The sequence below is a fragment of the Tiliqua scincoides genome, chromosome 2 (genome assembly GCF_035046505.1).
Source record: "Tiliqua scincoides isolate rTilSci1 chromosome 2, rTilSci1.hap2, whole genome shotgun sequence".
NCBI lineage: Eukaryota > Metazoa > Chordata > Lepidosauria > Squamata > Scincidae > Tiliqua > Tiliqua scincoides.
Window position 1 is genome coordinate 192,677,446 of NC_089822.1, and position 14,059 is coordinate 192,691,504.

Here is a 14,059-nt window from a genome sequence, read left to right on the forward strand (position 1 = left end):
GGAAATATTCCACCATATAGCTATGGATGGATTTTATTATAATTTTATCACACCCTTCTTCCAAGAAGCCCAGAGTAGCAGTTTTACCTTCACAACACCCTTATGAGGCAGGTAAGGCAATGGTGACTTACTGTAGGCAAAACCGTGAGCTTTACAGCTAAGAAAGGAATTGAGCTACATTCAAACCCAGCATTTGAGCCTCTGCCACTATGTGATAACTGATGCCTCAAATGGCACCAGATTGGCTCCCCTCTTCCAATTAGCTACAAGTAAGCAGAAGTCCTGCCTGCTGTTATCTGATGGGTGACTTGAAGAGGTCACTCTGTGGGAACACTGGCTTACCAAAGACCTTCTGAAAGCATTTAGCAATGATCCATGAATTGTCATCTTAGTTCTGAACACACCTGCCCATCAGTCTGTCCTGGTATGGAATCATTCTTTTCCAAACCCATCAAGTGAGCAACTGTCCTCCCTACAAAATTCCTGCATTGCTTTACTTAGCTTGACTTGCATTTCATGAATAGTTAGGACTAGGAACATATGCAGATCCCAAGTTAAAGATTAGGGATGATTCATTATTATTCAATGTCAAAAATCTATTGTGCCTTCAGTTCTGGGCTGAATCAGTCTCTAAATGTTCGTATTGCAAATCAGACTTTCCTTCCTTTTTTTTTTCTTTTCCAGACAAACAATGTCAAATGGCTTATGTCCTACAGCACATGAGGCTGAAGACAAGAGATTAAAAAAAGAAAATTGGCAACGGGCTCTTAACAAAGAACCTGCAGCAATACAAACATCGTATCAGGAGGCAGCATCAGTTCTCCTAATATATGTTAATGAAATAAATAATTCAGAGGGGTCGCAGATGGCCAACAACATCCCCTGAGATTAGATATGTATCATTTTATTATTATTACTAATTTAAGTCTAGGCAAATGAATTTTTGCCTGGGCATGATCTGTAATTATTTCATTGCCTTATCTCTGTGGGATTATCTTGTCTCAGTGATGAACAATGTATATTTTGGGGCTCACTGATGCCCTGCTTTGTGGGAAGAACAATCTTGCCAAATTTGGTATCAAACTTTTCAAATCTGGCTTTTCACTGAGGAAAACTGAGGACTTGGATCATTCAGTTTGAACTAACAGAACTATTTTATCTCCTTTCAGTGCATCCTGAATCTATTTTGAGGTTCTTTCAGAGCCAGGAACAATATTGCACTCACTTGTCAAGAGTATTAATTTTTCCCTTGAGCTAATCTTAGCGAGACAGAATTGGCAAAGGACACGGGAAAGAGTCTGGTCTCAATGTTGTATATGTTACAAGACAAATGAGCAGTAGATGTTGCAAGTCATGGACCGCTTACTTCAGTGTATTTCTGAAGCAGATGCATAGGCTGCAATCTAGTACTTAGTGGGGCCACTTAAACCTACCAAAATCTATAGGTCTAAGCATGCCTGTATTGTACCCACCAAGTGTCAGTTTCAGAATTTAGTTCCAATCTTCAAGAGATACAGAAGATTCATGATCAGATCTCCTGACATTTCTGGTTGGTTGGCAACCTTCAGTCTCGAAAGACTATGGTATAAGCCTACAGCACCTGCTATTCCCTGGCGGTCTCCCATCCAAGTACTAACCGGGCCTGACCCTGCTTAGCTTCCAAGATCAGGCATGTGCAGGGTAACAGTTAAAAGCAGCAGAAGGGAGTCCTGGTTTTGAGCACAGCAGTAATGCTGAGGACATGGTTTTTAAAAATTCTTTTCCTGTGCCACTTTCCCAATCTAAACCAGCTCCCCAAAGCTGCAGTTTGTCACACAGATATGAAGTTATGTCCTAAGCTCTTGCTTGCCACCCATATTGTACTGGGACAAATGTTCAGGGCCGTTTGTCATTTGTTCTTACACAATCTCACATGTACAATTAAGGAGAGGAGGAGGAGTTATGGGAGGAGAGCAAGAGGAAGAAGCTCTCTTGCTACTTTATTTGCAGAGATTTTGTTTCTGGCGAGTAAAATAGGATTACAGCCTTAGGGTAAAATCCTATGCAGTGTGTGCTGGCCATAAGGCATGTTGCAGTCCTCAACACCAGTGGAGCACTGGTGCTAGTACAACGCTGGCCGGTACTGGGCTAGTGCCGGTGGAGCACCAGTTCTCCACTGCTCAGCAGTCGCATGGGCTGCCGGGTAGCAGAGACGGTGGGTGCATGGGGGGAGGCAGAGAGGAGGCATTCTGGGGGAGGAGCCAGAGGGTGGGTGAGGAGAGGGCAGGGAGATGGTGTGCTGGGGGAGGGAATGGGGCAAGAGGGAGGCGGGACTGGTGGAGCTTTGCTCCACTGGATCTTGAGCCTCCGTGTTGGGCTGCCCACCTGATATGGAGGCTCTATGCTGACCCTTGGGTCGCCGTAGAATCGAGTAGCCCCATTGTGGGGCTAATCGTCTTACCCGGGGGAAAGGGATGAGAGTCCCCATCTGCAGCGGCCGCCATTCTTGGCACTACTGCAGCCCTGGGCGTCAGTCAGTTCAGGATTGGGCTGTTAATGAACACAATGGGTTTATTTCTGAGAGCCCAATCCTATTTATGTCTACTCAGAAGTACATCCCATTATTATCAGTGGGACTTACTCCTAGGAAAGTATGGATAGGATTGCAGCCTCAGTAAAATAAATAACACCATTTTCAAACACCTCTACTGATTTGTAATAAACTAGTTTCTATCCCTCCTTTCCACAGGAAAATGCTCAAGGTGGCTAACAATTTCAGAACTCCTGGTTGCATACTTGATTCTTATCATCATTGGCATCCTTCAGTCTCGAAAGACTATGGTATCGTGCTCTGAAAAGTGGTTCCGGAACAGCGTCTAGTGTGACTGAAGAGGCCAATTCGGGAATGACAATCCCTTCCACACTGGGAGCAGATGTAGTCTGTCCCTAGTGTGTCTCCCTGGCTGTGGGCCTTCCTTCTTTGCCTCTTTGCCTCAGTCTGTTGGCCAAGTGTCTCTTCAAACTGGGAGAGGCCATGCTGCACAGCCTGCCTCCAAGCGGGACGCTCAGAGGCCAAGGTTTCCTATCTGTTGAGGTCTATTCCTAAGGCCTTCAGATCCCTCTTGCAGATGTCCTTGTATCGCAGCTGTGGTCTACCTGTAGGGCGCTTTCCCTGCACGAGTTCTCCATAGATGAGATCCTTTGGGATCCGGTCATTGCCCATTCAGTGTAATCCCACTGAAAATAGGGTGAACACCTAACCCCAGATTATTAGAATGCACAACTAACACTACTGCTATTTTACCTGGATTAAACTTCAGTTTCTTTATCCAAATCCACCAGGCATGTGTGTACAAAGTGTGCATAAGTGTGTACAAAAGCTCACTGTTGTCAACTTCTGTCATCACTCTCCTTGAAAAACGTAAGAGGGAACACTGATGCTTGTCTTTGCTTCTCTTAGTAATAATCTATCACTGATCATTTGGCTCCAGGGCTCACATGGATCTAAGGAGAGATAAATTTGGGCAGATTTCCAAGCATACATAGTAGTTAGTGCTCTAATTCCTGCACAAAAATTGCACAAAGAAAAGGAAAATGGAGGACACTGAGATAAAATCTGATTTGAATTATGTCATGGGGTCACTATGTCATTTTGGAGTGGTTAATCAGCATCTATATGCTAATATGGTGGACTAATGTCAATTAATCTAGCCAAGCCGCCTTGCTGAAAACACAGGAGGCCAGGAGCCCAGTCACAGAAGTACTGATCTTTCAGTCTTTTAGTGAAATTAATGTTTGATTGAGAAAAGACATCTTGCTGGGGGTTCAGCTTCAGAGTCTGAGTGCAATTTGGATATAACATGCACCCTCTCACCAAGGAGGCGGTTACCAGAAGAGCTTCACTTTGTCTTGACTTAAATTTAAAGTTTGAAAATATGAACTTGCTCAGTATGTGAATGCACAAAAAATGTGGGGTAAGAAATGCTGACAGCAGGAAACAGATGGTGAGCTATGAGAAAGTTTGGAGGGTTGACTGTAGTCTGTTGGTCCATGAAGTTTAAGAGCTGCTGGTGTCTAGCAAAACAAGGTATTCAAAATGAAAGGTAAGCATACTTAAGTAGTGCCCTTGACTTTCCCAAACTTACTCAACATATTTTTATGATGATCACAATAATCAATATGGAGGGGATAGTTCAAACATATCTTTGCTTCTTTTGTTGAAAGCAGCTCTGTATGTGTACTGAAGAGGTCTCCCACCTTTCAGAAGATACAGCAAAGCTTGCAGAAAACTTCCATCTTCTGACTTTACATACTGCAGACTGTTGGGACCCATATAAGGTGCTGCCCTTTCCCCACAGCAGATGCCTGATGAACTCATATGTCTGATGTCTTCAGGACTCAAAGATTTGCTGTTTTCTTCTTTGCTACTTTTGGTTGGTCCTAAATAAAATGTTATTTATTACTGAGACTGTGTTGTGGATTTTGCTTCTAACAGACCAACATGTCCACTCACAATTTTGAAAACAATCATATTTCAATTTATACATATGTGTGTAACAACAACAACAACAACAAACATTACCAAGACCTGGCAGTGGCTCAAACAAGGCAACTTGAAGAAAGAAACAGAGGGTCTAGTAATGGCTGCACAAGAAAAGGCATTAAGAACAAATACAATGAAAGCAAAAGCAGAAAAAATAACAACAAACAACAAGTGCTGTCTCTGCAAAGAAGCTGATGAAACAGTGGACCACCTAATTAGTCACTGTAAAAAGATCGCACAAGCAGACTACAAGCAAAGGCATGACAAGGTAGCAACAATGATACACTGGAACATCTGTAAAAAATACAAGCTACCTGTAGCCAGACACTGGTGGGACCACAAAACTGAAAAAGTCATTGAAAATGAAGATGCCAAAATGTTATGGGATTTCCGACTACAGACAGACAAACATCTATCGCACAATACACCAGATATAACTGTAGTTGAGAAGAAAGAAAAAGAAGTCAAAATAATAGCAATACCTAGTAGCAATAGCAATAGCAATAGCACGATATAGCAATACCTGGGGATAGTAGAGTGGAAGAAAAAGAGCAGGAAAAAAATAACAAAAGATTTACAGGTAGAAACTGAAAGTCTGTGGCAGAAGAAAACCAAAGTGATCCCAGAGGTGACTGGTGTCCTCGGTGCTATTCCAAAACACCTTGAAGAGCACCTGAACAGCATTGGGGCCACAGAAATTGCCATCCACCAACTACAAAAAGCGGTTTTACTGGGGACAGCTTACATCTTGTGATGATATTTATAACAGCAAAATAGGATAAAAACCAGGCATCCCAGGTCCTTGGGAAGGACTCGATATCTGGATAAAACAAACCAGTCAATAACATCTACCTGATGCTGTGAAAATACAATAATAATAATAATAATAATAATAATAATAATAATAATAATAATAATAATAATAATAATAATTCTTCACTGGAGCATGTGTAAATAGTATAAACTGCCTTCAAGTAACAACTGGTGGAGCCACAAAACCAAAAAAGTCATAGAGAACGAAGAAGTCAAAGTGCTTTGGGATTTTAGAATAGAAACTGACAAACATCTGCCACACAACACACCAGACATAACCATCATTCATAAGAAAGATAAGAAAATCTGGAAAGTAGACATTGCAGACCTGGTGACAGTTGTTGGCATCCTTCAGTCTCGGAAGACTATGGTGTCACGCTCTGAATGGTGGTTCTGGAACAGAGTGTCCTCTCCAGTGCGCGAAGCCTGGGTAAAGTAGGTATGGAGGATAGGCTGTTACCCATGCAGCAAATCCCCCCTCTCCACGTCGCTGAAGTGGTCCAATGGAAAGGCAGAGGCCAATACGGTTGGTTCCAGCGGCATCGCAGGAGTTGCCAGAACGTGACTGTGTTCAGCCATGAACTGCCTCAGGGACTCTGGCTCCGGATTTTGCCTGGAGGTTGACTCCTGAAGCCTTTTCCATAACTGGATGTAGCCACAAGGCAGTGGAGGTTTGGGATCAGAGTTTTCCTTCTCTCAGATGAGCTGCCTTCCCAGTTGCCAGAACGTGACTGTGTTCAGCCATGAACTGCCTCAGTGACTCCGGCTCCGGATTTTGCCTCGAGGTTGACTCCTGAAGCCTTTTCCATAACTGGATGTAGCCACAAGGCAGTGGAGGTTTGGGATCAGAGTTTTCCTTCTCTCAGATGAGCTGCCTTCCCAGGCTGACGAGTCCCATCTACCCGGTGGCTGTTTAGTCGCCTCTTACGACAAGTACAGCCAAACTGAGGGCCTATTCTTATCCCCAGCCCCCAGGGGTAAGGGGATACCCTGGTGACAGTAGAGTAGAATAAAGAACTGGAGAAAATAACCAAGAATAAAGACCTACAAATAGAAATTGAAAGACTGTGGCACAAGAAAGCAAGAGTAATCCCAATAGTCTTAGGGGCCTTGGGTGCTACCCAGAAACAGCTGGAAAAGCACTTGAACACCATCAGGATGGGCACAAGTACATCAGCCAATTACAAAAGGCCACCTTACTAGGAACAGCGTGTATACTCAGCGATATTTGTAATGCAACATCATGAAGACAAAAAATAGCTACCTATCCTAGGTCCTTGGGAAGGACTCAATAGGTGGATACAAACAAAATCTCATCAAAAACAATGTGTAAAAATTAATAATAATAATAGGGACCTTAATCCCATTTTTGATAATGGAACATTTGAGTGGTGAATTGAGTGAATAGTCTTTCAGAAACTGTATGTCTAGAACCATGACCATGTTTACAAATGTATATTTTCAACACATTATTTAAGGATATGTAAAAATTCTTTTAAAACCTTGACATTCAAGCTGGGAAATTAACCAATAATGTGTTTATGGGGTCATGCAACTGTCTTCTAAGAGCCATTTTGAAGTGTTTGGATTGCTCAAGTCTCATTTAGTACAATGAGACTTCTGTGCCAGTTGTTTAATTTAAGGAATGTGTTCCAGTTTTCTAATCCCAAGAGCCACATGCAACAATGAAATTTCATGTTCTCAACTCCAGTAGAATGCATGTAGCAGAGTGAGGAAAAGACTACTCTATTGCTTTCTCTCAACTCATTTCATATTTTGAAGGCTGAGTCCTGGCACTGAACACAGTGGTCTGAGCCTTGGCTCACATCACCCCCAGATGCTAGCGGTTCATACCAAAAATTAGGCACTTCCAACTGCATATGTAGATGCCTGCATAAAAGGTTTTCATGCCTTCCATCTAGCACTGTTTACTCTCAGTGTTTATAGCTGGGACTGTTTTGTTGGGAGGCAAGAGCTCCTTTCTGGCAATCTCTCACAGCCCACATGCTCATAAATACACGTGCCAGTCTGGATTACTTTCGCCTTATCTGCGCTGTCATGGCTGACAGCCCAGGCCTCACATGCAAACTGCCTTGCAAAATAATCCCCACTGTGCTGCTGCCATTTCATCCAGCAGAGTCATTTCACGGCACAGCATTCTACTCTGCTAGTCAACACCAATCGGCCTTCATTGAAGCAGACGGGTGGCATTTCTAACAGCCAAACTCTGGAGCGTCAGAAACAAAACTGAGCATGGGTAGCTAAGTGACATATTTTTACTTACTTCCCAAGGCAGTAAGCTCTCGCTGGCTGCAGCTGGAAACAGACTACAGGACTCCAGAGACAGATGTATGTCCAGTCCAGCAGGGCAGTGTTTATCTTCTTATTTAAGTGATACAATTGTGACAAAAGGCTTGGCAGCCCACCAGTAACTCATAGGAGCTTCGTGGAAAGCTCATCATGTGACTCACAAATACTGGGTACATTGCACACAAAGGATAAACTGCATCTTCTCTTCCTTCGGTTTAAAAGCATGGTCATTGCTGATTCAAGGAAGATCCTTGCATGTATGGCAGCATCCTTGGCAAGTAAACTCACACAGAGATGGACTAATTTAGAAGTTCCTCATTTCTGAATCTTTTCTTTGATATGTTTGCTCCAATTTTTATTATATGGAGGCTGTTTCCATCCCCCCCCCCCAGTACTGTCTGCTTAGATATATACATTTTAAAAGAGGCCAAACTATGGCACAAAGCCTTAATTCTAAGTGCCTGGAAAGGGACAAGGTAACAATTGCTCAGTGGTGTGGGAAAGTACTCGGTATATGCTTAGAGGTACCCTATTACTTAATGTATTTCAGCATAAAAATTCTTCACCATGACGCAAGGGAAGGCACCAGGATCCAGGTCTCTTGTTGTCTGTTGTGCTCCCTGGGGCATTTGGTGGGCCACTGTGAGATACAGGAAGCTGATCTCGATGGGACTATGGCCTGATCCAGCAGGTCTCTTCTTATGTTCTTACCATGAATTCATGAATGAACATGGACCAATCACTTACTGCCAAGCTTCACTATTTCTCAATGGGAACAATGTTCTCTAGATAAGTGGTGTCAAACTCGTTTCACACAAAGGGCCAAATAGCATTCATCAGGCCTGCTGAGGGCCATAAGTGATGTCATTAGGCAGCAAGTGATGTCATTAAACAAGTGATAACCAAAAATAAGCACTTTTTCTCATTTAGGAACTCATTAGCTGCAAATGACAGAAAATATGCAAAACTTGATCATATTTTAAGATATGGGAGAGCCCCATTTTCATGTGGGCTGCCCTTTCAGTAGTAACACCTCAGCACTGCTCAGCAGCTGAGAGCCTGAGGGCCAGATAAAAAGCTTCGATGGGTCGCATCCAGCCCCCAGGCCCTGTTTGACACCCCTGCTCTAGATTGTATTAATGCAATGCAGTGTATATGTGTGTCTTTAATGCCATTGACCTGCTGTATAGTTTGTGGTTTCCCTTGCTGCTTTTGTCATCTGGACCTATCTGCTTGCAAGCACTTCTAGTCATTGCTCTTGCTTTGGGCACTTTTGGAACTGGCTTGCCTTGGCACAAATACTGTCCACCAGGCCTGGTTTGCTGGTGGATTCAGCTCCTAGCCACACCCACTCAGACACAGGAGTACCTCTCTTCTCAGCTGTAATATATGGCGGGGGGGGGGGAGAGAGGAGATGGCAGCTGATGACATGCTTAAAAGATGTTGCCGATATTGCTTGTGGGACTATGCTATCTCCTCCATTTATCTGTAAATAAAGTCAATACTATACAGACACTGTAAGCCTCCAATGGGACTTCCTCCACAGGATGCCTGAACCCAGGTTTTGCTGCAGTTCCTAGAACTTGTCACTGTTCAGATATGTGGGGCAAAAGCATATAACACTATGTATACATTCACATATCTATGGCATCTAGAGATCCTGTGCTGGTCTGCTGGTTTCTACTATATATAATTACTATAGATATGCATACTATAGTTGCTTTCAGAGCCTCTTTTAGTTACTCAGAGCCTGTATGTGGCATGAGTCACATGAGCCCTCTGAACTGGTGGTTCATCTCGCCTTGTGGGTGTGGCAGTGCTGTTTAAATATGTGCACAGTCTTACACCACCAGAAGATGGTTCAGTAATTTTACTGATTTGTAACTAACTCAGAATTAATTCCATGCCTAACAGATCTATGCTTCTATAATGTGAAAAATTCTGACTGATTATTGCAAGGTGGTACAAGTGAATAATTGAAAACTGCTCTTTCTAAAAGATGACAACCAATCTCTGCACTGCAGCAAGAGACTGAAGTCTTTGTTAGGCTGTCAACCAAGCTATTTCTGACTCACAAAGTGGTAAAAGAAGCAGTCTAGCACTCTGCTAGCATTGTTCAAGTCCCAAACTAAAGAGGGAAAATGAAGTCAACACCACAGTATGGTGGGAATCATATTACAGTGCAACCCTATGCATCAACTACTCACAAGTAAGCCCCATCGAGTTTAATGGAATTTACTCCCAGGTAAGTGTTTACAGGATTGCAGCCTAAAGCATTTAAAGTTTGTTCTTTGTGCATAAATTTGCTGGATCAAGAATGTTTGTCATTAGGATGTCTTTGGATATCTGTGTTCCTTGGAGAAGTAGAGGAACAATCATGACCTTTCTCTTCTCATGTCTGAGCTGTCTGCAAACTGAAGAAATTATAATGAATGTGAACATTTTCTGGTGGCGTGACTGATGCTTGAAAATGAAACCATGAGTGCTGCTCAGTATGAGAGGCTATGCAGGCAGTAAATGAATGACACGTGTACATGAAAAGTGCTCCCATTATTTATTTAATATTTTTCATCCAGGAGTAGTAGAAGCAATCCCTACCACAGTTTGTGTCTTCAAGCACAACTTCTGTATTCTGGGAGGCTGTTCCAGGCATATGGTGAAGCAAGGGCAAAAGGACCCTAGGTGAATAAAGGGAGCAAGAGACCTTCAGACAGTTAAGGGTAGTGGAACTGGAAGACGAATGGTTACAGGAGTGTAGTGAGATTTGAGAGCGAGTGAGGGATGAAATCACAGAAGGCTTAGAAGGCAAAGGAGCAGAGCTTAGACTGAATCTGAGAGCAGGCAGGGAACTGATGGAGGGATTGCAGGAGTACTGCAATAAGCAAGATGAATTGCCTTAGCAGCAGGAGGAGGTAAGAGAACTAAGGTCCACAGCAAACATGCACAAATCCATGTGGAAATGAGCATTTCTCATAGAGTAAGTGCACACCTGGATGCAAGAACCATGTGGGTTTCCTTGTCAGTGAAGTTTGTTGGTACAGAATAACCACTTGCCAACTTTTCCACCTCTTGGTGAGTTTGGAGTCTTCCACGTGGTTGCAAAACCCACTTGGTTTTCACAATCTGAGAGTTTGGTAGGAGAGATCATGGCATCCTAGACTGTTCTCCCAGAGAGCTCTTCTTTGCCACAGCTCCTCTTTTCCTTGTTTTCAGCTTTAAAGGAAAGCTATCTTCTCCACCACTCTTGCTCTTTCAGCACTTCAATCCTTTTCCTGCTGAAGAGGAAAGGTGGGGAGGTAAGCCACTCTCATTGGCTTACTCACAGGAAACTACAACAGATTGGAGCCTAAGTTGTGGGAAGGAGGCTCATAATTTGTCTTACAAACTACTGCTTCTCCACTTGCATTGGTCTCCTTGCTGCAACTGTCACACTGAGCTGCCTTCCACGAAGCTCAGCAATTCTTTTTTCTTTTTTTTCTTTTTACCCCACACAGTTTCCTTCACAGAGACACCATCTTCCAAACCATGGCTAAAGACATAGGAGGGGGTGTGCATGTGTACACGTTGCTCCCGTTCTTGCTTTGGTTTCTCCTTTTGGCTGGCACGTGCTGCTGGGATACATGCAGACCAGACACAGGAAATCTGTAGAAGGATGATTGGCAGTATGGGAGGAAGAACTAACATGGCTTTTGCCATGAAGAAAGCCCTGGATAAAGCTGATTTTTCCCTAGTTTTGGACATTTCCAACCACCCCCCCCCCCCCGTCTTTCAGCATCCTAAAAGCAGCTGAGGAATTCTTCTGCAGCAACCCTTGTCCTTTGTGAATTCAGGGACTCATGGCCTCCCAGGCAAGTATCATGTGGATTCCCTGTCTTCATGTCTCGAATTCCCAGAAACAAAGAATTATTGCCAGGCCTTCTGCTGATAATGGCATGTACCCAGTGACTAGACAACCAAGCCCACCTGGATAGGTAAAAGGCCTAGAAAGAATGCCCAGGTGGCTCTGACTGCTCCAATCACAGGATCTTACAAAATCAGTGAACCTTGGTTTTAAAGTTCATGCACAGGGATGCTTAAGGTTGTTGCCTCTGATTCATTGCTGATGTACCATATCCATGTATTAAGGGCTCTTCCATTCTTTACAGGAGTGCAAAAACTAGACTGTTCTTCTCTTTCTCCTGGACAGTGTAAGACGCTAAGGGTAGCAAAGTGTCCAGTGATTTTCATTCAGGGATGTTATTTTATTTTTAGCTTGGCTTTTAAACTCGGTGCCTACATTTTGTCAGTCTGTCATCTTGGTCACTCCCTGTTTTAGTTTTTGACGAGTCTTGCTTTTCAATCTTCCTCCAAAAGGAACAATGGGCCAATACCTTTACAGTAATATCTTCCATAATGCCAACATGGCCAACAGTCTGAGGCTAAGAGGCAAAGAAGGAAGGCCCATAGCCAGGGAGACAGACCAGGGACAGACTGCACCTGCTCCCAGTGTGGAAGGGATTGTCACTCCTGAATTGGGCTTTTCAGCCACACTAGACGCTGTTCCAGAACCACCATTCAGAGCGCGATACCTTAGTCTTTCAAGACTGAAGGTTGCCAACTACTAACTACTTCCATAATGCAGAAGGTTACACATCATCATGCATTACCGGAAGTCAAGTGCTGCATGTAACAGTGCTATAGGAGACATTGCTAAAGATAAGGCAGGAAATTGATGCTGATTGATCCACACATCACAGAATGCACTGCTCCCATTGGCTACAATAGCTGTCATTTATGCCAGGACAAAGGGCACTGTAACAAATGAGCACCAAGCGAAGCAGCATTATGAACGGTATTACTGTATTAGGACTAACAAAACAATTTCTTTAGAGAAGTGGTATTATGTGCTTCTCTGTGATTTTAGTTCACCCTACTGTTTCTTTTTGGGGGTTTTTTCTAATGGACTGACATGGCTACCTGCCATTTTTGTCAACTGTATTCTTTCATTCAAACACACACATACACAAAAATAAAGTCCATGTTTAGTGATGGAGCTGTTCATCTGGGCTGTTTCTGTAATACGGGAAAAGGTAATTACAGTATTTGCGCAGGTTTTTTTTAATTAAGTGGGTCTAGTGTCAGTGTAAAAAACAGCTTCTTTTAAAATTTCTTAATTTTAGTGTTCTGCCCCATCATTAGCATACAAGCAAATGTCATTTTCCTCTGCTTTTCTTTTGCATTTGCGTTTATTTCAGTGATGATGCTACAAAAATAAGGGACAGAAATCAAGAGCTCTCCCTGGTGAAATGATTGTGAGAATGAAATGCAGGCACTAAATCACAGCCTCCTCAAGTAAAAGGCTGGAGGAGAAAAATGGTGTTGGCTTATCATAAAGGCGGTTTATAATGTCAAACCTATATTGTGGCAATCAGCAATGATAGCAAATAAAATTTAGAAGCAGCAGATAGGTGACCTTATTAAGGAAAACATTTCACAGCCACCTTAGATTGCTGGAAGGCAGACAGCTGTCTCCTCCTCACTTTTATGAGGAAAGCAATTGGTTCATGCCCTCTTGATCTGTCTTCAGCCTGCTACCTGTTGAAATGGGATGAAAGAAGACCCACTGTATATTGTAAAACTTACACAGGGGTAGGGGGATTTAAATTTCCTTTCTCCTTTGAAGCCTTTTGATTTCCTCCCCCTGCTGGATACAGCTTGCCCATTTTTGGCATGGCTGTACCAGTGGGGGGTGGGGGAGGGAGATAGGATTGAGCTGTTAGTTTAGGAAGGTGCTTGGCTAAAAGTGTGGTGTAGTGGTTCAAGTGCTGGATTTTGACCAGTGAGATGTGGGCTCAAAACAAATCTCCTGCTCAACTATGAATCTCACTGACTGATCTTGGGCCACCAGCTGTCATTCAGCTTAACCTCATCTAGACCTTTTTTAAAAAAAAAAAAAATCATTACACCTTTAACCCGGCCTTTCTCCAGGGAAGTCAGAGTACTGCATGTGGATATTGCATTCAAAACCTATTTTAGAATCATTTCCACGAACACCCCCACCCAGAAATTCCTAGATGAAAAACAGGAGAGCATTTGCTAATATAACCATCCCCAAGTTGTCATACCAAACTGAGCCTTCAGAAAAGCCTGGCATTAATAACTTTCAGTTGGATACTTGCGGAGTAATTGTTTATATGGCACCTGCCTTCTGAAAGGAACCACAGCTTGTCTTCGAAAGTATCTTATAAAAAACATTAAATCTGTTGAAATGACATGTGCTTTTTGGAATATTTATACTTAAACAATTCAGATTTACAGTGGATTATGATTCACTCTTTATTGCATCCATAAAACTTCTGCAAAATAAATTGAGTGCTGGGAATCTACTACAAATAATAAGTTGGTTATTTACATGAATGTTATACAGTGGGGTTT